The sequence below is a fragment of the Ixodes scapularis genome, unplaced genomic scaffold (genome assembly GCF_016920785.2).
Source record: "Ixodes scapularis isolate PalLabHiFi unplaced genomic scaffold, ASM1692078v2 PGA_scaffold5__190_contigs__length_132052651, whole genome shotgun sequence".
In the NCBI taxonomy this organism is placed as follows: domain Eukaryota; kingdom Metazoa; phylum Arthropoda; class Arachnida; order Ixodida; family Ixodidae; genus Ixodes; species Ixodes scapularis.
This window is the reverse complement of record NW_024609880.1, coordinates 90,686,637-90,714,534: the sequence shown is the minus strand read 5'-3', so window position 1 is coordinate 90,714,534 and position 27,898 is coordinate 90,686,637. Positions and strand designations below refer to the sequence as shown.

Sequence of the window (27,898 nt, the reverse complement as noted above, 5' to 3'; positions counted from 1 at the left end):
TATAGGTGATGTTCGAAACGCTTCCGTGGCAAGTCTGAGCCCCAGATGATGGATGGGGTCCAACATTTTTAGGGCAGACGGACGCGCCGAACCATAAACAATTGCGCCCTAGTCCAGGCGGGACCGCACCAAGGAGTTATAAAGTCGCAAGAGGCACCGTCTGTCGGACCCCCAGGACGTATGCGACAGGACTTTGAGGATGTTTGATGAACGTAGGCATTTATGTTTCAAATCTTTCAAGTGTGGTATAAAAGTGAGTTTTTTATCAAATATTATTCCTAAAAATTTGTGTTCTTCCTTTACAGATATAGCAACGTCATTCAAGTGCAACACTGGATCTGGAGACAGGCCACGGCGGAGTGAAAAGGGAACACAGATTGACTTTTCGGGAGAGAACCTGAAGCCATTTTGATCAGCCCACCTGCTCATCTTATTGATAGTGAGCTGCAATTGCCGTTCACAGCTGGACAGGTTACAAAAGGAAAATGATATCTGCACATCGTCAACATACATTGAATAGGATACAGATGGTGGAATAACCATAGCCAGACTATTAATCTTCACGGCAAAAAGTGTAACGCTTAGTACTCCACCCTGAGGGACACCGTTCTCCTGGAGAAAGACATCCGAAAGGATGGAGCCCAAACGCACTTGGAAGGTCCAACCCGTCAAGAAACTTTGAATGCAGCGAAGCATGCGACCTCGGACACCATACGAGTACAAGTCTCGAAGGATTCCATATCTCCAAGTCGTGTCGTAAGCCTTTTGTAGGTCAAAGAAGACAGAAACACAATGCTGGCGATGGACAAATGCTTCCCGAATAGAAGTTTCCAGGCGGACAAGGTGGTCAACCGTGGAGCGGCCCGCTCGGAAGCCGCACTGATTCCTATCAAACACACCCTCTGCCTCTAAAAAGTGGACAAGACGGCGATTAATAAGTCTCTCATAGGTTTTGCCCAGGCAGCTTGTCAATGCAATCGGGCGATAGCTCGTCGGTAAGGAGGGGTCTTTGCTGGGTTTCAGTAGAGGAATTATGTGTGCCATTTTCCAGCAGTCAGGAAAACAAGCAGCATCCCACAATAAATTAAAAAAGGTGAGCAAACTGTTTAAAGATTCAGGCGATAGTCTCCTTAAGGGGTATTCACACGAGGGAGAAATCCCGGGGATTTCTCCCCGGCACGCGCATCCCACGACGAAAACGTCAGGCTTTGCGATGTGCAAAAGCCTCGCGTTTTCATCTCGTGATGCGCGCGTGCCGGGGAGAAATCCCCGGGATTTCTCCCTCGTGTGAATACCCTTTTAGCATCTCGTACTGAATCCTATCCGGCCCAGCTGCAGATTCTTTTTTGACACCAAGAGCCAACTCAAGCTCACACCGTGTAAATGGCTTGTTATAAGGAACACCCTGGACACCAGAAAAAGAAATAGCTTGTTTTTCTGCTGTTGCTCTAAACCTCTTAAAGGATTCACTGTAGTTGGCTGAGTTAGAGACTTCCTGGAAGTGTTCACCAAGAACATTTGCTTGCTCCTTAAGGGATGTTGCTGATGGAAAAAGGGGTATCCTGAAAGACCGATAGTCTCCCCTAATCTTCCTAAGATGATCCCACACTTCCTTTGATGAAACAAAACTACTCAGAGATGTGACATACTTTTTCCAAGAACTGCCTTTAGCTTGCCTTCGCACCCAGCGAGCTTTGGCTCTGCTTTTCTTGAATTCAAGCAGATTCTGTGGAGTGGGATATCGTCTAAAGATGCACCACGCCTTGTTTTGCGATTTTCGTGTTGTGGTGCAGTCATTGTTCCACCACGGCTTGCACTTTTTGGGGAGTCGTCCAGAAGTCTGGGGAATGCTATGTGATGCGGGATCTATAATCGCTTCAGTAACGTACAGCGTGGCATCTTCGGGGCTCATATTTACAAGAACAGATGAATCAATAAAAGCCTCCAAACAAAAAAGAGACCAATCAGCCTTTTCCAATTTCCACCTTGGAAGTCGTGTCGGAATAGAAGGAATTGGCATCGTGCTTTCTAAAACAATAGGGAAATGATCACTCCCAAAAGGGTTATTTAAAACTTTCCATGAAAAGCATGGAAGTAAAATTGGTGATGATATAGAAAGGTCAATAGATGTAAATGATTGATGAGCTGCACTAAAAAATGTGGGTTCCCTCCCATTAAAAAGACACAACCCAGATGATAATAAGAACCGCTCTATGACACCTCCGCGTGAATCCTGGCGAGAACTACCCCACAAAGGGTGGTGGGCATTAAAATCGCCCAAAAATTAAAAAAAAGGTTGAGGTAATTGTTTTACAAGTAACTCAAGTTCACTGATATGCAGTGGAGAGTTCGGTGCAAATAAAGAGAAACTACAGTGATCAAACGGTCAACAAGAAGGCGCACCGCTACAGCCTCTAAAGGCGTAGAAAGGTGGACCTCCGAGCAAGCAACACCACTCTTTACCACTAGTGCCACTCCTCCGGACATGTTAGGGGAGAGTCTATCTTTTCTAAAAACTTGGTGCCGACGTAAAATATGTGTATCAGTGTTATTTAAATGTGTTTCTTGCAGGCTAAGTGCAATGGGTCTCAGCTCGTCCATAAAATAATTTACATCATCTATATTTCTGATTAGGCCCCGGCAGTTCCAGTGCATAAAATGAAAATTGGTCATCGTTTTAAAAAGGAGTTAAAATACGAATAAAGAAGAAACACTGGGAAAATAAATAAAAGCCTTAAAGCTGCCGCATGTGGCAAAGTTTAATTTACAATGTCACGTTGGAGGGATCACAGATTTTTACTTTTGTGTTTACCCTTAGAAGTCTGCCACTCCATGTCGTCCTGGCCAGGCGCATGAGTGGAGACTTCCCTACACTCATCCATGGCCTCAGTTTCCTGAGGCGAGGCTTTTCCTCTAGGTTTGTTTGCGTTTGGAGAACGGGGCGCCATGCCCCGCCCACGACCAGCCAAAGGGGCAGAGGAGGTGCTGGGTGAGGCGTCACCCAGGTCCATCCGTTCCTGCCCCTTCGGCGCTGCAGGAGCGGCACGAGAGCCATGCCGCTCCTTCGATGATGCTCTCTCCAGGGAGCGTGGGCGAGAGCGTCGACCCTTCTCCCTGGAAGGAGACTGCGGAGGAGGGACGGTTGCGGTAGCCACCGGCCCATCCTGGGTTTGGGAAACAGCCTGAGAGAATGAAGGCTGTTGTCCCGTTGGAGTGCGAAGGTCCGCACTCTGGCTGGGAAGGTCGGTGGACCGCCCAGCTGAAATTGCCCGCCCCGGAAGCTGAATCTTCAGCTGGGGCGTGGGGGACTGCAGTGGCCTCCCATAGTCCAGAAACGATGTCTGGGTGGCCGCTGCTACCATCAGTGGTGCAGGTCCCCGCTGTACCACCTGCGCAAAACTGCCTTTACGCAAGAATCCAAAGCGACGGCGTGCCTCTGGGTAGGAGAGGTTTTCCTTGACTTTGAGTGTAAGTATCTCCTTCTCCTCCTTCCACGTTCTGCAGGATCGAGAATATGCAGGGTGGGGATCACCAAGGTTCACACAGTGTGCGTCGTTGGTGCAAGTGTCTGTGAGGTGGTCATTCTTGGCACATTTCGCACAAGTGACTTTTCCACGGCATTGCTGGGAACCATGGCCAAACCTCTGGCATTTGAAACACCTTCGAGGATTAGGCACATAGGGCCGAACCTTGCAGTGGAGATAGCCAGCTTTCACGGCCTCTGGAAGTGTGGCGGACTCAAATGTTAGGACTATGTGCTTTGTCTTGTGTTCTGTGCCATCACGATGAATTGTGATTCGTCGTGCAGCGACAACTCCTTGGCTAGAGAGGCCCTCCACCAGCTCTGTGTCAGATGTGTCTAGTAGGTCATCTTCGGAGATTACTCCTTGGACGGTGTTCAGTTTCCGGTGAGGGGCGACACTGACTTTATAGTCTGACACAGAGTTGAGACCCAAGAGGGCATCACTCTGCTGCTTTGTACTGATTTCTACAAGGAGGTCTCCAGACGCCATTTTCTTTGCATTGAAGTTTTTGCCAACAACTCCCTCTAGAGCCTTAGCTACAAGGAAGGGAGACAGTTTGCCCAGTGGCTTTTCATTTTCAGAATGAAGAACAAGAAACCTTGGAAATTTTTCAGAAACAAATGACTCTTCAGACTGGAGCGGTACTTCGGTGCGGACCCTTTTCGGGGCCCGATCAGAAGGTTTTTTAGTTTGCAGACCCATAAAGATGGGGAAGAAACTTCAGTGCCCGGGTGCACCGCCCGCCACGGAGCCCAACAAGGGGGTAGGTAATGTGCCATAACAAGAAAGGCTTGGCTGACACAATTACTCTACCAGTGCTGCCCGGGCACTATACCCTAGTGTGGTTGCAGGGACAGGACCTGTTTCCACTCAAGGTTGGCCCTTGCCGCCTAAGAAGGTGAAAAAGGAAGGAAGAGAGTGTAGAAGAAAAGAGAAAGAGGTGGGAGGAAAAGTGAAAGAAGGAAGAAGAGGGTAGAAGAGGCGACTGACTGAATCATCCTGGTCGGGCCAAGCCAGGACACCCGTCTACGAGAAGCAGAGGTCGAAGCGGTGTATTGCCTCGCCCGGGGGGCCCCGAAGGGTCCAAACATACCCCGGGCTCAGCACAACCACCAGGGTCCCCTTTTCCCCGGACACGGGTTAAGCCACGCACAGCCAGGCGTGGGTGGGTAAACCCACATAGCTCGGGGTTCGCGGTGGCGCCACTCACCAAGCACCTACCAAGGCAGGTGCCCCCTGCGTGCGGGTATGGTGGCCCACGTGGCTGGGGTCCGTGGTGACGCTACTCACCAAGCACCTAGCACCTAAGGTGCAGGCGCCCCCTGCGGGGCTCGGGGTCCGTGGAGACGCCACTCTCCAAACACCTGCTTTCACAGGTGCCCCCTGCGGGGGATTTCGAGTCACCCTTGGGAGATCCTTTTGTTGGACCCAACGTCAACGGCGAGAGCAATTTTTTTTTCTTTTTTTTCAGTGGCGTAGCTATAACATTGCAACGAGAAGCGGAGTCGTCCGGATGATCTCATCGTCGTGGCGCGAGACTTGATCCCTCGACGGTCAGGTGCACTCGCTCGGCGAAATCTCCGAACGTCGTGAGAATAAAGAGGGGCCAGTAATAACAATCTCAACTTGCCAAAGAAAAAAAGAAAACAACAGGAGAGTTTGTTATAAAAGACCTTCCAGCCGAGGCAAGCCTTACATGTTTCGTCATGGACACCAAAGATGCCGACACTCGCTTACCCGACCCTGCACAGCCTGCTTCTGAAATTGAGCGCTGTCTTTGCATCCAGCGCCACGGTGGAACGCCTTTTTACCTTGACCGAGGACGTCATTAGAAGGAAAAGAGGAAAACTCTCCGATAAGAACTTTGAAAGACTACTGCTTCGGCGAGCAAATGAACTATTTTGGAAGTCATAAAATGGCGGCATTTATTTCCGGCTCGTAGGGTTTTTCACTGATCAAAAGTTCTGTTCATTTTGCTGCCACAAAAACATAAAAAGTAACTTCGAAAGTAACTTCGAAAGTAATTCGCTACTTTTTTACAGTAGTTAGTAGTTTACTCAATTACTATTACAAATGTGTAATTTCTACTCTACTCCAACTACTTTTGGCGTCGATACTTAGTAACTTAACTACCTTTTTTGAGTAATTTGTACAGCTGCAACGGAAAAAGAGTAGCACAAGTGACCGAGGACCGGAGCGGCAAAATCGCGACACGCGGCGCTATTGTTCCCGAGCGCGCCGATAGCGAGAGTGCCAGTCACGTTGTGTATCTCAACCTGGGGGTGGCCGGCATAAAATTAAGAGATAAGATAGGATTTAAAATGCGGGTTTAAGACGGGCTGCTTTCTGCCGGCCGCCCCCGCGTTGGGGCATGGAACGTGACTGTCACTCTCGCTATCGGCGCGCTCGGGAACAATAGCGCCGCGTGTCGTGATTTTGCCGCTCCGGTCATCGGTCACTTGTGCTACTCTTTTTCCGTTGCAGCTGTACATGTCTGGATTGGGGTGACGACCGCCATAGCCTCCATTCTTTTCAGTTCTTTTTCAACCGCAGGGACAAGGGCAAATGGTACACTCCGTGATTTTAGGAAACTCGGGCGAGCGTCTTCCTTCAGAAAGACCTCGGCTTTCTCTCCCTTTATGCATCCAAGCTCTTCTTTAAAGAGGTTACTATACTTGCTCAAAATGTTTGCTTACTTCGGTTTTGGCTCCCTTTTCAGTCGTTCCGAGCGCCGAGGAAAGCTTGTTGCACGTTAAGATAGTGTTCCAGTCCAAGCGCAAACGCTGAAGCCACTGTCGGCCCAGGAGCGGTGGCCCTCCCTGCTCGATAACATACAACGGCAGGACATGTATTTGCCCGTTGTGTTGGACTGTTACGTCCACAACACCTTTCGGTTCCACAAGTGCTCCAGTGTACGTCCGGAGGCACAACATCGTAGCTAGCTGTCAGCTGCAAAGGAGGAAACAATCGCTGTTGCTGCTTTGCCGATATTACAGACACCGCCGCTCCCGTGTCGAGCTCCTTCTCGAGGGGTGTTTCGTTGACGATGACGCGGACGTTTATCGGTTGTTGGTCTGGACACGCGACTCCGTTTAGTGCCACGTCAGACGCTCTACTCAGAACTTTCAAGTTCTTTCTGGGGTTCGACTCGTTTGCACGCTTATCAGCTTGACATATCCGCTGGATGTGTCCTTTCTGCTCATGTGCTTCGGCGATCCACATCGGAAGCAATGCTTGAGGGCGGTTTCCCTTCTGTGCCGCTCGGTTTCGTTGAAACTTGTTTCTGGAGTGGTTTCCTTGTCGCGTAAAATTTATGCACGCCTGAAAAGTTTTCTTCTGTCCTTTGAACTTCCGCGACATTTTTTTGTTGCGGCTTCCGTTGCCAAGGCTCTTTCCTTTGAAAAAACGTTTCTTATCTTCCGCAAACAAAACCCTTTGTTTGTCTACTCGCCGTAAACCGCAGACAAACCTATCACGCAAAGCTTCGTCCAAAAATCCTTCAAAGTCGCACGACTGCGAGAGCGTTCGTAGTTCCGCCACAAAGTCGGCAATGGATTTCGTTGCGGGGGGATCGGTGGCCGAGTGGGCTGAAGCGCACACCCAGCTCGACGCGCGTGGAGCGAAAGCTCGCGCTGAGAACCCAGGGATCCTGGGTTCGAGCCCCACCCCTGCCCGTTTCGATCTGGATGAGCATCGTACCGGCGTGCGGTCGTGTATCACTACTGCGTGGTGCACGTTAAAGACCCCTGGCTAGCGGTTGTACCGCACTGGCTAAATTGCTCATATAGAGTGTAAACCAGTGTCGCCCCTACTGGCAGACAAACCTTACGCTGTATAAATCACTCAAACGTCCAATTTGACTTTGACTTTGATTCGGTTGCATTTTGTGAACGACGGTAAAATTTGGATCGCTCACCGATCACCGACGGTCTGGGTGCCAACTGGTCGCCAAGTATCCTCCGCAACTCGTCGAAGGTCTTGCTGGACGGCAGACTCGGTGCGGTCAGGGACTTGAGGAGGCCGTACGTTTTGGGTCCAATGAAACTGAGGAACGCGTGTACCTTGTCCTCTTCGGGGACCTTGTTGAAGCGAAGAAATGACGTCAAACGTTCGTCGTACGAGGTCCAGTCACTTGCGGAGTCGTCAAATGGCTCCCTGTGACCGAGTCGCCTCACGACTTGCGTGACTGATGTCGCCACACCTTCGTCCAGTTTGGCAGTGTGTACTCCAGACAGAAGAACCGCACCAGCTTCTTCTTGAGTTTCGGAGAATCACCGCCGTCTCCGCTCTTCCTCGTCGCCACTTGTTGTGTATGAAGGTAGACGACAGCTTGAAGACTGAGTAGGCGTTTATTACTACATGGTGCAACTTGACCAGTACCAAGCGTCAGAAGAGCTGCAAGGAGCGAGAGCGCTTGCTTTTCTAGAAGCTGCCGGGACCACGTGAGCACACGCGGCTTTTGATAAACTGTTATCGGCAGCGCCGCTATCTATAACTAGGGTGCCTACATGTTTCCGCCGCTCCGCTGTGTAGGGTGGCGACAACGTTTGTGACACCTGTTGCCGACAAACCAGTGTTGCCTACCTCGTTACTATGGCAGCCTCCGCTGTTTCGTCGACCATTTTGTCACACTCGCCAGTCGTGCGCTCGCGCTACTCCGCTAATCCTCGTTAGGGCTAGGGAGCGCCCACCGCTCTCATTCCGACGGCGAAGTTTCGGCGTGCGATTCCGGTCTGTTGCGTTCCATTTTGTCGAGGGCCTCCGCTGAGCCTCCGACTCGTCCGACTCCTCTTATCAACGGAAACGGAAGTGGCCTCACAGTGTTGCCGGTGTGTCAAAACTACGAAAACTCAACGTTGTGTACGTTTAGCCAAATAAGAAGTGGGTCAAAATGGCGGTGGGAGAGGATCTGGTAAAGTGTAACAAGAAGTTGGCGCCACCCTAAAGCGGAGCGGAAACATTTAGGCACCCTATCTATAACAGTTACTTCGTGGTTCGAGACTCTGTAGATTTTTGTGTGAATTTGCTTTGTGGATTTCTTTGAGCGGAGGGATGACACGTGAAGATCTAGGACCTTTCTTGACCTGGATTTGAAGAGGGCGTTGCAAACGGCGAGGAGCTGTTGCTGTGTAAACAAAGATGATTTTGTGAAATAAATTGTCAGTTTAGCTTAAGACAGTGTGTGTGTGTGTTTGTCCGTTGTTCTATTTTAGCTTGTCTCGGCTATAAGTATGAATTTACTAACAAATTTGAGATATGCTGTCGTTATACTGATTATGCCAAAAAGGAAGAAATTCGACTACATTATAACGCAGCGCCAGCTGCGGTGATGCGCGATGAAGCTTATTAAATATATGATTTTATACCACTTGCCTCAGTCTAATCAGCATACAAGATATGCGAAAGTGCGTGGCGAAGGTGGTTTAATGATGAAATATGTATTTTCTAAGGTATGCAAATATTGAGCATTCTAGCTATTTTTTATTATTCTGATGTAACACGAGGGAGAATATTTTATTGGTGAAAATAATTGGAGCCCGCAAAACATTTTAAATACCAAACCGAAAATCTTGTATAATTGTTAAACCGCTTTACATCCTGGGTAGTGAGACATGTTTAGCTATACCTAACCGATAATGACTGGCATTTCGTCCGAACTTAAAGTAGAACGCTCTGCCACATTCGTATATTTTGCACATTCTCGCTCTTCTAGTTTGTATTCCTTCATCGCGTACTGTTTAAAGTGGGGAGGGGAGGAGGGAGTTCAGCGATTTCCGGACCTCGGTCAAATATTTGTGGAAGTTGTCCTCTGACACTTCTAAAGTAAATAACATAAAACAGATTTCGCCTATGTGTAGTAGTTCTTTTGTAAAAAAAAAAAAAAAAAAAAGATAACTATTGGTGTTTCCGGCACCCCTCAACTCACTCCCAGTCTTCAAGGACACACGTGGTCGCACTCCTAGTGACGTAATTCGGGGTGCCATGTGGGTTCCCGTGTGGTCTCTTGGAGGACGCTTCCTCTTCGTTTCTATGCTGACATTATCGGGTGTTATGCTGCAGCTTAGAGCCGAGCGAGGTCACTTAAACTTCTCGCTGTAGTTCCTTCAGCTGCCACTTGCGGCTGCAGGTGGGGGGAAAAGCTCGACTTTGGCTTTGCCATGATGCAGCGGAATTGCGACATTTGTTAATGAATGAGATGTTTTCTTTATCCTCCGGGACACGATAAACAACGTAAAATTGACTAGATGCGAATTCTTTTAATCTTAAAATCGTTGGACCCCCCCCCCCCCCCCTCTTTCCCTCTAGGGGCTGGAGTACCGACATGCGAGACACGTTTCGATCCATGTTTTGTTCGGAAGTATGTTAAAAAAAAAACCAACCAGAGAGGCTCTTGATAAAAAAAAAAGTAGTTAGAGGCTAATTTTGGCGTCTTTTTATCCCGTCACTCTAAAAATCACGTACATATTCGCCGAAAATTTAACGAAACGCGAGAAAACACTGAAAACCTCCGACCAGTCGTTACGTCATACTAGAATCTTTCGGCCGCCAAGCGCGTGTAGCTGGTGTGGACAGGGCGTGCAATCGCAAGCTTGCCAGGCATATTCCCTTGAAATGACAGCAGTCGTGACGTATTTTTCTGACCATTTTTATAATAGCAAGAGTACGCGTGGATAGCTTTTGAAAGGCGCTGAATACGCACAAGATCGGAGATTTCGGAAACTCCTTCTATGAAGTCACGCACCGGAAAGGAGGGCCTTCAGCGGTATTTCGATAATGATTTTCTGCAGCCCCGTGCACCGAATTCAAAAATAATTTGGATATTTGTATTCCTGGAACCCAAATGAAGACGATTTAAGTGTGTTTCCTGAAATACAGAACCGCGCTTCAGTTTCCCTTTAATCAGACATTAGGTTTGTTAGTAACGTTCGAAAACCAAGTTTGTCCCTACCGCGCGCCTCTCCTGGTACCCCTTTTATACATGGCGTGCACGTAACTTCATACGGCATTCACTGGTGGTCATTCCTACTTGTATTTGCAGAGTAAAACAAATTGAATTGTGCTTTTTGTATGCCCCAGAAGACACGCGCTGTGTAGAAAGGCATCCCCAATGGCCGCCAATGTGATGTCGGTGTAAGTAATTTATAGCCAAAGTTACGTGAGGATAGTTGGGGTCACCGGCTGGATCCTGGTGTGATTGGTGGTGGCTGTTGGCTTCCATGAAGTTTAGGACCGGCAGCCCCTGTGATTCGCCCAAGGGATTATGTCCTCGCAGCATATACTTATTTTTATATTAGAGGAAAATAAGGGTGGAGACCAGTTGATGCTATTAACTTTGGGTAACGTTGGAAAGCCTTCTTCATGTGTCTTCAAGAGGGTCTTGTAGAGCGATGGTGTTGCGGACCATAGCAATATGTCTACAGTGAATCGAGCTCGGCCTCGTCGGAGTAGACACATAACAGTGCTCGATTTTGCAACGTGAGCCTTTACACTTCTGCTCCCAGTCGTCATCCTTTATTTTACCCATCATATAATTGTAGTTCAGTTAACACAACCACTTAATTATAGACTTGAACTGGCGATAGCATGACAAAGGAAATATACTTCTGAAATACTAGTATAGTGGTAAACACAAAGAAACATTTCCTACTAAAAGGAGATGTCGCTTTCTACTATTGGTCTCCTTTACAGTCGTCTTTCCATACTTCAGATGTTGTGTTGGGGCAGTTTTGTGTGTAGACATTCATACATTCCTGGGGAACAGGAAGAGGGGCCCGTCCATCTCCGACTGAAACCAATTCGCAACCTGGAAAACAAATACAAAAGAGTTGATACATTAAACGTCGAGTTGGGACAACTTAGGAATACATTTGTCGATGCAATAATAGTTAACTGTTATTAGAAGTTCAAGGAACCTACCAAGTCTTCGCTCGCATTAACAACGTGTTCGTATATTTCTGTTAAAGTTATTGGCACGGCGGAAAACAAGTATCTTTGGTGGTCTGCAGCAAGCAGTTACTGGATATTATAATTCAGGTACTAAAGGGCATCACTTTAGTGGCTACAACTGATGGTGGGTATTGGGTAAGAAGAGAGGTGACGCTGTTTAAAAATCGCCAGAACCCCATTTTACGTAATATGTTAAAAAAAAATGTAGGACTGAGTTTGTTAGGTTAAAAAAATTAATTGAAACGTTTAGAAACTGCCTCTGTCACTGCATTCATGACATACATGTTTCACTGACTTTCTCGAGTGTTGTGGTCTGTTGCCATTAACCGAAACACTTTTACAAAGTCATAGTTGCGCGGAGCGATTTCTGTAGTGCTTTTGCTTCCCAATGGGATGGGCGTTTCTCCATTTATGTCAGCTGGGTTATTTTTACACTTTTACGGCAATTCTGGAATGCTCCAGTTTTATGTAGATAACTGTAAATATCAGCGTAGAAGGGTCCCAATTGCCTGGCATGTATAGACCATACACGTAATCGCCTTCTGTCCGTTGTCATCTTTGTCACGTGTGGAACGAGTTCGGAAAAAGTCGCGGTAGCGCTCATTTTATGCCAAAATCACTTGGTACTTTTTGCGTGGGTATTAAGCGGCCGAAGAATATCTAAAAAAATCGAATGAGGGACAATTCGAAGAGTTTGTCGACGTTTAGCGCACTCAAAAAGCTGTCATTCAAGCATTCACACACCCAAACAACACTCCTTTCACACAGCGCTCACTAACAACTTTGTATTTCGTGGTTTACTTCGGCTTCTACTTCTTCAGATTTTTGACGATTTGCAAATAGAAAAAGACGACATAAGAGTAAAAATTTCTGTCTAACGTTTAGGCTAATTCGCGGCTAAATAATTAATCTCTTTTCGTAATAATGTTATCGACGGCGTACTAACACATTTGTCCTTTAGTCGTATGACATTGTCGGCTTCGATGATTTCCCTTGTTAATTGGTTTACACTTTTGCCCAACACGGTGCTGTTGTTGAAGTGCCCGACACATCCACAATCCCGACAGTGTATCCCCAAGTGGCCAGAGTTAGCGTTTACAATGTTGTTGGAGTGTTCTCGAAGGCGGTCATTTAAACATCGCCCAGTTTGTCCAACGTATTGTCTTCCACATGAAAGGGGGAATGAATAGACAACCCCCTCAACGCAAGGCACAAAGTTGGTCCTATGCTTCTTGGAGCTGCAGATTGCGGAATTTGAGGGTGTAGTTACGTTTTTGCAAAGGCTGGACAGTTTGGTGGGTGCTGAAAACACGATGTCCACATTGACTCTGTTCGCTGTTTTCTTGAGGCCGTGGGAAATATTGTGGATGTAAGGGACGATGACTGGTCTTCTTGTCCTGTCTTTGTGTGTTTGTTTGTTCAAAGAGCACGTGTTTCAAGACTTGTGTTTGGCGCACCGGAACGCAAGTAGGAGCACGCCACAAAATGGGCAACTTAAAGAGCGCGCAAAAAACGCACGGTGACGACACGGCCAAGAGCATGTTGTGAATGCGTGGTTGAGATCGGGGGGTAAAAATAGCTAGCGGGCGCATTGGGGCTTTAAACGAACGCACGAGGTGAGCAAAGAGCAGAACTTTCGCGCCGTACAGGCAGTCAGTTTTCCCTTTGTCGCCGTCACGAAATCAACGATTCCTATTTTTTTAGAGCCATAAGCTTGCCATATGATGCACGAATTTTATGGTTTTTAATTGAATGTAATCGTTTAACTTAAGTGTAAAAGTCGAAAAGTTTACATTCATGTTGATATTGTCAAATGCCATGACACATAGCCAAATAAAGTTCATTGGAAAATAAAATATAAAATGGCCGCATCTCAACGTGGTGAATGATGTTGATTGGGGCGAAGGTCTGGTGGTGCTAATGATACTGATTTCATTGTTCATAGGTAGTGCTGATGGTGCCGATCTTTTTTTTTTATTGCTCATAGGTAGTGCTGAGTTCCGAGTTGCCGTTTCGACTTCATTATTACTGCTTTATGGTCCGTGAAATGCAGAGCCAGTGGTTCTTCTAGCGGATCAGCTTGGATCCGCTAGAAGCCATGGGAACGCCTCACCACCGCTTAAGTCAACGGTCCATGTCGGAAAGAGAATGTGTGGTATGGAACGTGGTTATATACGCATTTGAGCATTTGCTCGCGGCGCCCTCTCTTCTATAAAAGTTGAGCCAATGCATGCAAAGTTTAATGCGATTATATACGCATTTGACCGCAGCGCCCCCTCCTGTATAGACGTTGAGCGGCTACATGCAACATTTCATGCATGACAGAAACCCCAGCTCTTGAGTTACTACCACATCTCAGAGCCCCCTACTCGTCCCGCAGCCGTGGCCGAGAGGTTAAGGCGATGAACTAGAAATCCAATGGGGTCTCCCCTCACAAGTTGGAATCCTGTCTACTGCGCAAACATTTTTTCTTTTCATGTGAGCACGGACGCCGGCAGGTCGGACGTTTGGACGGACGGACAAGGGTAGACCCTAAGGAGCTTCGTCGCTAACACTCTTATCTCCTGTCTTGCCTATGCTTAGGCATTCTAAATAAAACAAAACAACAAAAAAGCGACATGCTACTGCAGTTTCTCGGCCAATTAAAAAAAAACTTTGTCTTTACTCTAAATGCGTCTTTGTCACAAGTCCAATAGGAAAAATGATATTCACGAAAGCCTAGAGACGAGAAAAAAGGACCTCTCGGTTCTCGTCTTTTCAGATATGCTTTACAAGCTTACGAGTGCATCAAAAACAACATAATTTTGTTATCGTGGTCCTTGTCTGAGTCTGTGTGGGTAAATGTGATTTTATTTCTTCGTTTAGTGTAAACTTACGTTGGCATTTCTGTTATTTTTTTTACGAAGCAGCCGATCAGCATATTAGCAGCGTCAGCCTTTTCGTGTATGTTTATTAGTTAATAAACAGCCATTAATGAGTAAAGCGTTAACTTGGAACGTCCAATTAATATTTGTTGAATGTCAAACAAATATATAGAAAAATATTTTATATAACCCAGGGACGCATCCTGACTTTCGCGGTTTTCAAACTGTTGTCACAGACGACCCAATATTTCTGTTAATAAAGGCGTGAGCCATATACTACTGGTCGTAAATTCCGTGCACTTGCTACAGGGAGCATTACGTTCGTCTGTTGGTACATAATAATGAAATGGTAGAAGAGCGCTAACAATACTGAGGACAAAAGGAATAGTTGCAGGAACAAAAAGGCAATGTGTGCGTGCATATTTTTTTTTTCTTTTGGCATTTTGTTTACAGTTTTTTGCTCGCTATCACTATATTTGCAGCTACGTTCAAATGGCTTTTCTGAGGCGAGCGTTGGCATTCATTCGAGTGTTTGAGTAACACAAATGTGAAATCAATCATTACAAAAAGTAGAAAACAAAATAGTACACCTTTTGAAAAAAAAGAAAAACGATGCAAATTGTGTAACAAACATTTTCACGGATGTTTATTCAGATTTATCCGCAATTACTGGGCTGGTTCTCTGCCTTTTTTAATCGTTCGCCAATTAATCGTAAGCCATACTTTTTGAACTCGTGGTGACAGAAATATATTAAAAGATATTAGTTTATTAAAAAGTACGTTTTACTTTTATCGTTTCCATAAAGACCATATTTTGTAGAAGTTAATTTTGAAGACGGAATTAGAACGGAGTAGTCGGTGGTATTTTTAATGCTGCATCGAACTACCCGCGCTCTTTAGCCCTTGCCTTTTCTCTTTGGAGAATCTGGGTTGTCTAGAAGCAGGAGGTCTATGGCGAAAGACCAGGCGATAATTGCAAGATAAAAGTATAGTTTTTGTAAAATTTCTTAGCAGGTCTAAGCTAACAAAAATAATTTTTTGTAAGACTTATTTCCGCCAGATTAGCCTGAATCAGAAGATATTTCGCGTTTCACTTTCAATATATTTGTCACACCTGCGTTTCTAAGCAAATATTACGCACTTGGGGGAGAGGGAAGGGGTTACCTGTAGAATATACGAAATCTTCTGTAATGTTTTAAATACGCTTAGGTAAAAAGTATATTTTTTGAAAATGAAGGATGTCATGAAAGGTAGTAAATTTTTTCTTACCTGTCCCATATTTTTCATGCGTTGCGCGCAGAACAGCACACGTCTTCTCTGAGTTGATGTACAAAAATTTATACAACGACGGCTGAGGACCTAAATAAAAAAAAGAAGATTAATAAAGTGTCCGTGACCCTATTAACTTTAAGTGGAAGTTAAGCCGAAGAAAGGAGTAACATGTATTTAGTTGCATGGGGCTAATTAAACCCAGAGGAGTGAATATAACGAACCCATATAAATCGTGAACTGTTTATGATACGCATCGTATAGATCTTTAAATTGTGTCTACGCGGAATGCTGCGACGCATGTGCGTATATTTTCTTTTTGTCTTTCCTGATACCTCTCGCAGCGGAAGGCTAGAAAGACTAGAGACAAACATTTATTTGTCCTCCTCCCTCCCCCCCCCCAAAAAAAAAAAAAAAACTGATTCTCTTAAAAACCGACGACCACTTCGCGCTTTCCACTTTTTCCTCGCTTCTTCCTCTCCCCCTTCTACCCTGTCTAGCGTTGCCTGTTTCCTCCTCCCCATGGTGAGGAGGATCTTCTGCCTTGCAGAATCTCGAGTCTGGTCGTCGGTCTTTAAGACGGACAGTTGGGTACTGTAATACGTCACGCCAATTCACTGCGTTTTGCCTGCGTGAAATTTTGAGTCAAATTGTTACTGAAAAACACTTATGTTATCTTTAGCTTTTAACGTCGATACTCCGCTTGCTCAAAGTACCTTCGCTATAAAGGCAGAAATATCCAAACTTCATTATAATACTTTGCCGCTGAAAAATGAAATCAATTGATCGATGCAGTGTCTCTGGTAAAGGAGCGTCAAGCAATAAAGACAAGGTGTTCTAAAAGTGATCTTCACTGGGGCCTTAGCCTTACCACCTCCTTTGCACTAGCATTTTGTATTGCTGAGGACGAGAAAATTTTCCATGGCTAGCCTCGAGGGTGAAACGTATTCCGCTTGACACTGGTAACAATGTTTACTATTATAATCCTCAGTTAATAAAAGCGTGCTTGCGAGGACTTGAGTAGTATTTGCAAAAGACAGAATATAAACTCGGTCCAGTTAATTGAAGTTTTATTCCTTGGCAGCACGAAGAACTCAGGGCATTACGTTTCCTGAGCAACTTTTTACCGCTCCTTATCCAATCGGAATGCACCATTAGGTGATAAGACCCCCGAACAATGAATCAGGAAGCGACAAGCGCGAACAAAATAGGATACGGACAGGGTTTTTTATGCCGCCATTCACAAGAATGCCCAAAAGACAAGAACGAAAGAGAAACACATATCGTAAATGATTTTATTATGAAATTTGATGATTCATTGTCAACTATTCTTTTGTCTCAGCTGAAGTCGAGAAACAGCTGATACTACGCACCTGACTTCTCATCTTGCAATCCGATTTCGGCAGGCCCAGGCGACCCTACACCTTCCGTTGCCGTTCTTGCCTCGACAACCACGTCGGGTTCCAGTGCTGTGCAACGAAATGGCCCAAACTTGCAGCAGCTTTTTTTGCAATCTCAAGAGAACCGACCTCAACCGCCACAAACAACGGCATGCCGGACTCTACACAATACGAAACGAGATATCGTCGCAACTATGGCTGCCAAGGGCCGGCTTACTTGTCCTTCAGGATGATCCCCCGGCTTCGTTTCATCTTACGTCCAGGCACAGCCGACGCAACGAGCTAATGGGACGCATCGAACAGCGTCAAAAACGCAAGTCACTGAATCTTTTTTGTTTAGGATTCGTTTCGTGATGACATAACACGTACAGAGACTTGAGGAACACCATGACGGTGCTCTCTCGACACTGTCTGATTGCTCCCATCAGTTCGTAGCGTCAGCTGCGCCTGGACTTGAGTTAAATAGGTCCTTGAATTCGAACAACCAGTAGCAGCTGTACTGGAAACACTCTAAAAATGACGTGTCTTGAGTTTTATTTCCATCCCATTAGTAGGGGAGTCGTAATAGCAAATTAAACGTTCGACGTAGATGCGTGGCACAGCCGGTTGCGGCGCGCCGAAGGTAGGAAAGCGTGAGGGCGGAGAGAAAAACTAGCCAATACGACGTCACCAGCGGGGTACCCTTGGTCGCCCCTAAGCTGGCTTGCGGATGTCGACGATGAGGTCACGACGCTCTGGACAGAGAATAGGTGGCAGAAAGAATCGTCGCACGCCCGGCGTCAATCGCTGCACTATTTTTTCACAATAAACGCGGTTTACGGTTACTTTTGCCCAACATAAGTGCGATAACTGAATTTAAGGGACAAAAATTAATAAAGGTTAGCTCCTAACCACATTTTTTAAAGTGATTTAGCTTTCTTTTAAACTCAAACGATATTAAATCCAATTTTGAACAATTTAATACAAAAAAATACAATTCGTTTTGTTGGGGAAGTTACATATAATTGAGAAAGCCTGATTTGTTTACTGGTGCGACATTAGCCCTTGCTTCGTGAGGTAACACTAAGGCTCTTTTTTTAATGATGCTGATAACTTTTGATTTGGCCTATTGAAAGTGAGAAAACGTTACGATTTTTATGCATACTTACTACTTGGAAAGGTGAAGAAAAGCGCATTGTCCTCAGTGTGTGATCCCGAGGTGAATGGATGGACGGTTACGTTCAAGCTGTACATAGAATTTTGGAATAAGATATGAATTTCGCATTTTCACTTTTAGAAATACTAATAAAATTTTACGCTTACATTTTTTTCGAGTCCTTTAAGCGGTGCCTGAGAAGAGCCTGATACGTTCCGTTACAAAGTCCCGACGTAAATTTTACGGATACGCATTCAGTTGGAGGCTGTGGCGTATATGTGTGACTCATTACGTAGATCGTGTCACTGCTACACAGGAGCTGGAAATAAATATGATAAACTCACACACACGTAAAGATATTCTCACTCTCGCAATCACGCAGCAGGCTCACCAACTTTTTTTTTTTCACGCAGAGCATCTATATGAAAGAGCCTACTGAATATCTGAGGGAAATATTCGTGCGCAGGCGAGTTGGTAAAAAGTTTACATAATCCGAGACAAGGAGGGATACGAAACACACACAAAAGAGATGGGCAGAACACAACGTCTCTTTTACAACGTCTCGAAGACATTATGTGTTGTCTCTTGCTTTTACGTGTATTTCTTAACCCTGCTTATCTGTTTCGGGTTAAAGATACACCTTGTCCTGTCAAATAGCTCTGACCTAGATATTGAAGGCCCTCAGACTGAACGCTTTCAGAGTATCTGCAAATTAGTTTGTGATCTTATCTCTGCGCGTGTTCCGCCACTTGCACTCGTTCGCTGATGCCAAGAAAGAGCTTTGATCGGAAGGCATGCATCGATTCAGCGTATCAGCTCCAGACTAAGAATATTTGTTTATTCCGCGTTAACAGTATCGTAATAAATTGAAAGCAATGGGTGCCTGTGTTCTCGCGCACGCTCAGGGATTTTGAAAGCTATAGACCTTACATTCTTAACTTTGCTTTATAAGTGTTCGTTGGCGGGTTGTAGGTCGTTGGGAGACTACAGTGTGTGCAAAACGTTGGACTTTTCCATTGAAATTGAAGCGAACAAACAGACCATCGTGGGGTAATCAATGTTAACTCCGCGAAAGCCTTATAGGTTACCATGCGTTAATTGTGCTTCTTATTGTAAGCCGCCTCGCGGTGGGTCCGAAGCAAATAGCCGGTCTACCAATTCATCCCCAGCTGGCGGGATCGCATCCCGATTGCGTCGCCCGCCTTCTGACGGAGGCTTATTGCGAAGAAGGTGCCGTGTAGCCGAGATTCGGTTGCACGTCCAAGGGTCCAGAAGTTGGCGAAATTAATCCTCACTCCTCCGCTGCGGCGTGTGCCAGGTGCTCTTCGTTGGTTTGACACGGGAAACCCGCCAATTTTATTTTATTTGTGTTTTATTTTTTATGCATACAGAGGCTAGCGCTATGAGGCCGAAATGCGCAAAGGGCAACCAAGCAGTACAGCTCACGTTGTCCAGCGGAGAGCGAGCCAAGCGGTTGAGTGGGAGCGGAGGTGATCATGATACCTGGCTTGCGGGGCCTGAGTATAGCTTTTTGCCTGTGAACACTGTTTCACGAATTTAAAGGAGTCATGAAACGCTTTTTCAACTTTTTTCTGTTTAGCTTTCCTCCTCAACTCATAAATCGCGCATTGTACCAAACAGTTCAAGAAGTCGGAAAGAAGGGAGTCCCCTTTTGCTCGGAATCTCGCTTGTGTAGCCCGGACACAGCCATTGTCCCCCTAGAAGATTAGCCCGTCGCTCAAAATTCTGACCAGTTGCTTTCCGCACCCCGTTCACACCGAAGGTGACAGTGCTGTGGAAGCTACGTGCTTGTTGGGCCAGCCACACATTTTCCACATGATCACGCCCTCTCGCGCATGCCGACCCGCAGAGAATGAGGTCAGGTGATGAAAGGGAGGCGGCTGATTGGTCCGGCAAGCGCGTAGCTTCCACCGCAATGTCAGCTTAGGGGTAAAGGGATTAAGTGAGGTCCGGTGTCGTGTGACGTGCGCTTGGGCCCTGGTGATGCGCTGCGGGGTCCGCGGATGTATCACAGTGAAAAGGCGGAGAGCTTACGAAGGGAAGAAGGTACGAAATAGTCCGCTATGTTTTGCAAATTTTTGTAGCGAAAGTCAGGCTTCTGACTTTCTACCTTTGTTCTTTTGGCCCACTGAACGATGTGCTATTAGTAAAATCCCAATATAAATTGATTTACTCCATCCCAAAATTCGTTTCATGGGTCCTTAAAGTCTGAGTGTGAGCGATTGCTTTGCAACCGTTTGTGTCTGCTCCAAGCCAAATAACACTCTTGCACCACCAATATATCCGGTGGCCCAGAGACATTCCCCGTCTGCGTCTATATTTCCGAATCTTTTAATTATCACTGTGGGCTTCAAATAATTTGGCCAATGTTATAGGCAATCTTTTTTCATCGATAGTGCGTAGATTTAATGTTGCCAATACAACACCACCTTCGGTCCGTAGTTATACGCAGGTCGTAAGCGTTCTTCGAGTACCTTCTAGATTGCGCTGGTGTATGTTCTCTCGACGTAAGCGGTGACATGCATATGTGTAACCCCTCCGCATTTTAGAAACTGGTAGCATTGCTATGTTTGTGTTTGGAACATGAAAAAAAAAAAGCAGAAAAATAAAAGCCCATTTGTTCAATCTGAACACAGATCCCTAAGGTTTAAGGGCATGACTGTAGAGGAGGGAGCAGCTTATTAAAGAAGAGTCTAATAAATACTGAGAAAGACCACAATTTCTTTCCGATCATTTTTGTAGCCACGACAAAGAAAATAATCGCAAACAAAATCGTCATCGAGGCGCCTCTTTAAATTAAATATTGTTTTAGAAACGCGCAAACGGCAATAGCTGGTATCGCATGCACCCACCTAAAAAAGGAGATTGTTGTGTATATGTTTATACAGCCGGAAGTTAGACCACCTTAGTGGGCATCTGGTTTCTCAGCTGTAGATAAGCAATTTAGCCAGTGCGGTACAACCGCTAGCCTAAGGTCTTGAACGTGCATCACACAGTAGTGATACACGACTGCACGCCGGTACGATGCTCATAAAGATCGAAACGTGCAGGGGTGGGGATTCAACCCGGGATCTTGGGTTCTGCAGCGTGAGCTTTCGCCTCATGCGCTCCGAGCCGGTGTGCGCTAGCCACTCGGCCACCGATCTCCACTTCTCCTACCTAAAGAAACACAAATTCTAGTTCTTTCTAATCAAGTTTCACAGTAATTCACGGTGGTTACAACATATAGGCCTGAATGCGGTTCATTACAAGAACTTCTAATAGTTACTTACGCCAGTTGCGTGTTGGTGTTCAAAATTGTTTGGATCATCTTCGTAAGGCGTTTTTTGGGAGCTCACAGTGGACGAAAGCCCAAATTGCTGGCTGGTTGCCACAAGGAAGGTTGCTAGTGCAATTGAAAAGAAAGACATTTTATGTTTCGAACGTAATTCGTATATCGCCTAAAATATCGCCCTTTTATACTTTCTTAGAAACATTGACTACGTAGATGTAACGTAAAGAAAAGAGCGTTTGAGAGTTTTTATTGGTAACTGAACTATTGTGTTCTGCCGAACGTCAGCCAAATTCCCGTTGCAGGATTAATAAACAAAATGCCATAAAAAATGCCTCGAATGAACAGATGGAAGCATTGTTGTTCCAGGGTACCGAATGCTCCTGCATCATCGCATTTTTTCATGTTAATTATAAAGAATACTGTGGCCAGATGCGACAATTCGCTGCATTTCGGCGGTACGTGGAACGAAAGCGCAGGATGCGCACTCCGACGTCGCGATTTGAAATATCACTTTGTTGTTTACGACGCGTATTGGCTTTTGCACCCGCGTGCGTTTTCGTAATCGCCACTGCCTAATGCGCGTTAGAAATACTGTGTTATCAGGTGCACCTGCACTGTTCGTATTTCCTTTCTACCAAGAAACCCATTTCGGTCTCCGCCTTTAGCCGGATTCTCCCGCCCCACTTGGCTGTCGTCAGATGGGTGGTTTCGATCCCACTATTACGTGATCAAGCCTTGCGAATGCAAGATTAAAAGAGATAGTTCCTTTTATTTATTCTCTGAATTTCACCGCGAGAAAGAAGCTTCTGAATCAGTGGCGGTCTGTGCGAGTATACTTGGGCTAGAGTAGAATGAAAACACCTCTGCAAAATCATGAGCGTTCCAATCCGACATCGTTTCATTACCCCTTCAAAAGACAAGTACATGTCGGAGTGTTGTAATAAAAATTGTCACGAGAGCAAGAACTGTCAACTGATTGTTCTTTTAGAGACTTGTTGTGCTTGTTTAATTCCTGGGTGAATTGAGCAGTGGGAATGCCAGTGTACTTGCTCTCTTTTTCTAGTGAAAATGCCTGCACTTTGGTGGGGTGGTGCTATTTTAATTTTTGCTATCACATCAGGCCGAAGCGGTCATAGAAACAAACCAAATCTAAAGATGTCAGTGGCAAAACGAAGTGTAGAGAAAGCATAAAACACGAGGTCTCCCCCTCTCCCGTCTTTCGTTGGCCCTCGGCCTTTCCAGTGTTGGATATCTGGCCCCTACACTCACAAGAGTTCAAGACCGCTGTAGGGTCAGCTGTAAGAAGCAGAATGACTGAGAAGGTATCACACCTTTTCATTTCGGTATGATATCAACGATGTGGAGTTTGTGGTGTTCTCTTTTGTATCTCTTTGCAATTTTCATGCTAGGTGTGAGTTATTTGTCTCGAGGTCAGCTTATAGACGCTTTGTTTGCACACGCGTGAGATCAAATCCACCATTGCATACCTTCTCATGTCTTACCGAAATAGCGAGCCAATGAAACAGGTGTTGACCAGACTCCACGAAAGCCAATGCTGGTAAGAAGGAAACAGTAGAATCTAAACTGGCATTATAACTTAGCCTGCAATGGTAATGATGAGTTGAACTAAACGGAATAAGAGGGAACGAAGGTCGGTTATGGCGGCGCCCATGTGCGGCTGCTGCAAACACGTACACATGGCTCCTTGATCGTTCTCGCGCTCCACCCGAAGCGGCCTGCCGATTCTTTCCTCGAACAAAAGAGCGTTAGGGAGGGATTCGTTCTTCCGACTGCCGGGATGAATAGTAGGTGCGCCGCATATGCTCGAAACGTACAATGCCTTCCTACACGCTCGCTCATTTGATCGAGTGGTGACGTCTTAGTTATTGTTCCACCCAATATCTTTTGAAGTGCGCACATTCCGTTGTTACTCAGCTCGAGCACTTAGCCTTTCCTAACACGTAGATGACATTTTCCCGCACAAGTGACGCACTATTGCTCCGCCTTCAGCGGGAGCTTTCTGCCCTTGCTAATACAGGTGTGAAGGCGCAGGCACGCGCAGCCAAAGCACTCCGGAAACCTGAGAGCTCACGCTGAAGGCGCAGCATATTAGGGAGTTTTCGTTGACCGTGTTTCCCCCTCCGCTAAGCCCTCCGCAACGAAGAGCCTGCTAGTGCGCCTGCGCGCCGATGGCCTTGGCTCTAGAGTTACGGGTATCGTAGCACGCTGCGGAAAGCGTTGCGGGACTGCGAAAACGATCTACGAGAACTCCCCAATGTCTCAGCTTAAGGGCGAACGGACACTGCTAACAGAAAAATGACGAGCGTCATGACGTTGCCCTTGTGACACTACTTGACTCGCTCCATCCTCAAGGGCTACTTTTTTATGAGAAAAGTGATACACGTGAGCTTTTTTTTCCTTGGAAGGAATGTTTACTATTTGCTGAAAATCCAACTAAGAGGGTGATCAATAGGCTTTGCCTCCTATGCTGCAAGTTTTTTATTCCGTTATGAAATTGAAAGACGTTACATAAAACCGCAAATTTGTAGCCTTCTATTTTCCATTAGGTCACTCTTTTTTTCAATACAGTCCCCGCTGGTGGCGATTTACATCCGCTACCGGTGTACAACTCTCCATATAGGCAGTCGTAGATAATTAAGGGCGGCTGCTGACGAGATAAACGCCGCGCTAGAGGAGCGGAAGTTCCAAGATGTTCCGCTTCATTTCCCTTAGAGCCCGGATCTCGCGCCATTAGAGCTTCGGCTGTTTTCCCAGAATAATGAACATCTGAAGGGTACACGAACTGCGTCCGAAGGCGAGGTTTCGGATGCAGTGCGCCGTTGGTGTCGTCAACAGCGGCCTTCAATCATCTACGATGTCTTGATGATAGTAGTGCGACGTTAGCGGAAGTACATGGATGCCGGTGGCGTCTATATCTTAAAAGGTATGTGCTCCTGGGAAAAAGCAAATCCCGAACTTTCGCTCGAATAAAAAATATTTCAATTCCACCACTGAATAAAACAAGTTGGAGACTAGGAGGCAAAGCTTATATATCACCCAGGTTAGGTTGACAAACGCGATCTGGGTAACGCTTCGACGATATATTCACCCCCCCCCCCCCCGCCCCATCTCGTTTAATCAAATTCCTAAGAACACGTCATGTCAAGTTTCAATTCCTTCTTATTGGTGTTTAATTTAAAGGTATACGTGTCTTACTAAAATACATTTCAGGCTTTTTTCTTTCTTTTACATTTTGAATATGGAGGGAATTGAATATCACTATTTGTTTTTCAGAGACACGCGCAATGAAATTAGCACCGGAAGTATAGACAACTGATATCACGTCTTGCAGATAGGGATAGTTCACATAATTTATTTATTAAAGGGGAAGAAAGTTGATTAATAACTTTTTATGTTGGCGTGACACAGCACTCTGTCGTTTAATCAAATTCCTAAGAACACGTCATGTCAAGTTTCAATTCCTTCTTATTGATGTTTAATTTAAAGGTATACGTGTCTTACTAAAATACATTTCAGGCTTTTTTCTTTCTTTTACATTTTGAATATGGAGGGAATTGAATATCACTATTTGTTTTTCAGAGACACGCGCAATGAAATTAGCACCGGAAGTATAGACAACTGATATCACGTCTTGCAGATAGGGATAGTTCACATAATTTATTAATTAAAGGGGAAGAAAGTTGATTAATACTTTTTATGCTGGCGTGACACAGCACTCTGCGAACATGCACATTCAGCGCGTGACGAGACAGATTGAAAATGAATAGCTTCATGCCAATTGAAGAAAAAAAAAAGACAACCGCGACGTCTTGATGTCGAGGTCTGAGTTATCTTGGGCGTTATAAAAAGTAAGATGCACGTTCGAATAAAATATGACATAAGCATACATGCTTAGATCGTACACGTTTAAAAGTCGAAGTTTTATTGATTTTTTTACATAGTAGACTGTGGATACTTATTGCAAGGGGTAAATAACTTTTAGACCCCAGGAAAGAAACAGACCCTCGGGATTTATGCATTTATTTCAAGGCCGTAGTTGGGTTTCACAGTCTCGTCGGTCAGAAATTATGGCCCACTAAACTCGGCGTTGCGTGCTGGATGTTGCCAAACCTTGCATTTAAATGGTTCAGCAGTTCCTTGGAAAAATTCATCGCCTGAACTGATTACACAAAACTGCAAGGAACTTCTTTTGTAGGGGTATGAATAGGTTAATAACAGGTTCCAATAAATGTTTATATCGCTTAGGCCACTTCGTCAAAATATGAATAACTTTTGTGGTACCTTTAGGCGAGAATACACGACTCAAGGCCATTTCTAGTCTTGTGGTTGATTCACTGGTGCAATTTACTTTATGATACATCCCTCCAAAGTGAAAGCAACATTGCTCTCATGATTGATTTATTAAGCTATAGGTAAAGGGAAGATGTCAGTAGGTTGTCTTGGAATGTTTAGATGTTTCTTAGGGTGAAGTATTTATTACTATTACCTCAAGAGCATCACAGTGATTGTCAAGCAAAATCTTGCTTCGCTCAATACCTGTGCAATAACAAATTTATTTCCCGACAGCTGGACACATCCGAGGTTGCAAGTTTTTGCTGTTACCTGTTGCAGGCGCCTTAGAAGGCAGTTTTAATTGAACTCTGGTGGCTAGCTCAATGAAGCGTGATGTAAGAACTGTGAAGCTAACGACTTCAACTTCATTATAACAATGAAGTGCATATTATTTATCGTATGAAACAAAACATCGAAATTAAAGAAAAAAAGTTACGCAGCGCTCGTGGCACTTCTGTTACATTGGTTTCTCATAGCCGCTCTCTTCTTTCCTCATCCAAAGGATTCTCGCTTCCCAGCACGCACAAAAATGTCTAGAGAATGTTCTCCCCCCCCCCCCCCCCCCCCCCCCCCAAGATCGAGCAATGCTGACCCGGGTCACATTTGGCACGTTTTTATGAAAGTATATGTCCAAGACATCTTCTTGGGAGGAGCAGCATATGCGAGCGCATCAGCTCATTTCCTGCCGAAGATGCATCGAAGCTTGAGGCGTGGAGATCGACAATTAAGATTCCGCTGTGATATTTTTGCACACCCGCCAGTTTCACACCGAAGCTTGCACGCAGTAATATTTTTTCCGTCTTATTTTATGAAATGTTTGCGAGATGGACACATAATTTTATAATTTACAGTTACATTTTTTATGCAAGACAATTCACGAAACTTGTCAAATAAACACATTTCAGAGACATATTCATAAATTATTTACCAAGGAACGATTTGTTATTAATAACGACTTAAAATATATCAATATCATCACCTTTGAATGAATTTTACGAATGTATAAAAAAATATCCCCTATAACGACGACAAGCTAGCTCATTTTGAGTGAAGTTACTAGTCGTTTTTCTCTTAAAACGCAAATATTTGCGTTTTAAGAGAAAATATGATCCACAATATGATCCACAAATATGATCCACAATATCAGTAAATCACAACCGAGAGTTTGTATTACGAGCCTGAATGCTGTATCTTTCGTTATAAACGTCCACTCTGGCAAGCGCTAGGACAGTAGCCAGCGGAGAGCACGTCAGATCCGCCGCATTCATGACGTAGATTGTCTCGGGACGAACAAAGCTGCGGCGAGGCTGACGTCGTCAGGATGCCCTAGCCGTTCCAGACACCCAAGAGGTCGAAGCACGCCGTGGATAGGGCCACCGCAACTATAACCCCAAAGCTGCTTTTGTACCAATTTGGAGTGACGGCTAAATCTTCGATAATCTTGTAGAGGGAGAATAGCGACGTCTGTGACACACAAAAGAGAGTCTCGGTGCATCTTGTGCTGACCGGAGAGTTGTCGGAATGACGTCAGGATCAAAGCATGTATAGCTCTAGACGGGACAGTTATCGTCACTACCTGTCAAGGTTCGTTGACGCGCATTACAAACGAGACTTTAGTGACATCCACCAGGCTCTCTTTGGTAATTATTTAATTCCTTTTAAAATTCCCTTTTTGTATTTTTTAACAAGATATTGGTGTGTCCGATGTGATACGTACTGCTCCTTTGAGTGCGTATATACCAAAAAATAGCCGCCAAATTTAGTTGTTGTATCCGTTTAGTGCACTCGGCCACCACGCCCCCGGCGTTGGAAGGGCCTGTGCTGAAACATTTTGCAGTTGATAAGCAAGTTAGGCTAGAGTGTCTTGTAGGAATCAGAATGAATGGGAATATATTACACAGTTTCATATATGTATGATTTTTTCATGTTGGTAGTTCGTGGTCTTCTCTTTTGTATAACTTGGCAGTTCTCACGCTAAATATAAGGTCTTTGTTTCGAGATCTGCTCATACGTACACAAGCTCCCTCGATCACCTATGCCTCTCCCCCCTTAGTGGCTTCCCGATTCTTCCCGCGAATTAAAAAGCGTTCGTGAGGTGGAGAAGTTTTTCC

At 45.3% G+C, this 27,898-nt stretch overlaps 1 pseudogene; it reads right to left on the bottom strand.

Moving 5' to 3' along the window:
* Positions 1-11,194: 11,194 nt before the first annotated feature.
* Positions 11,195-21,570, bottom strand: LOC115318265 (annotated as a pseudogene).
* Positions 21,571-27,898: the final 6,328 nt, after the last annotated feature.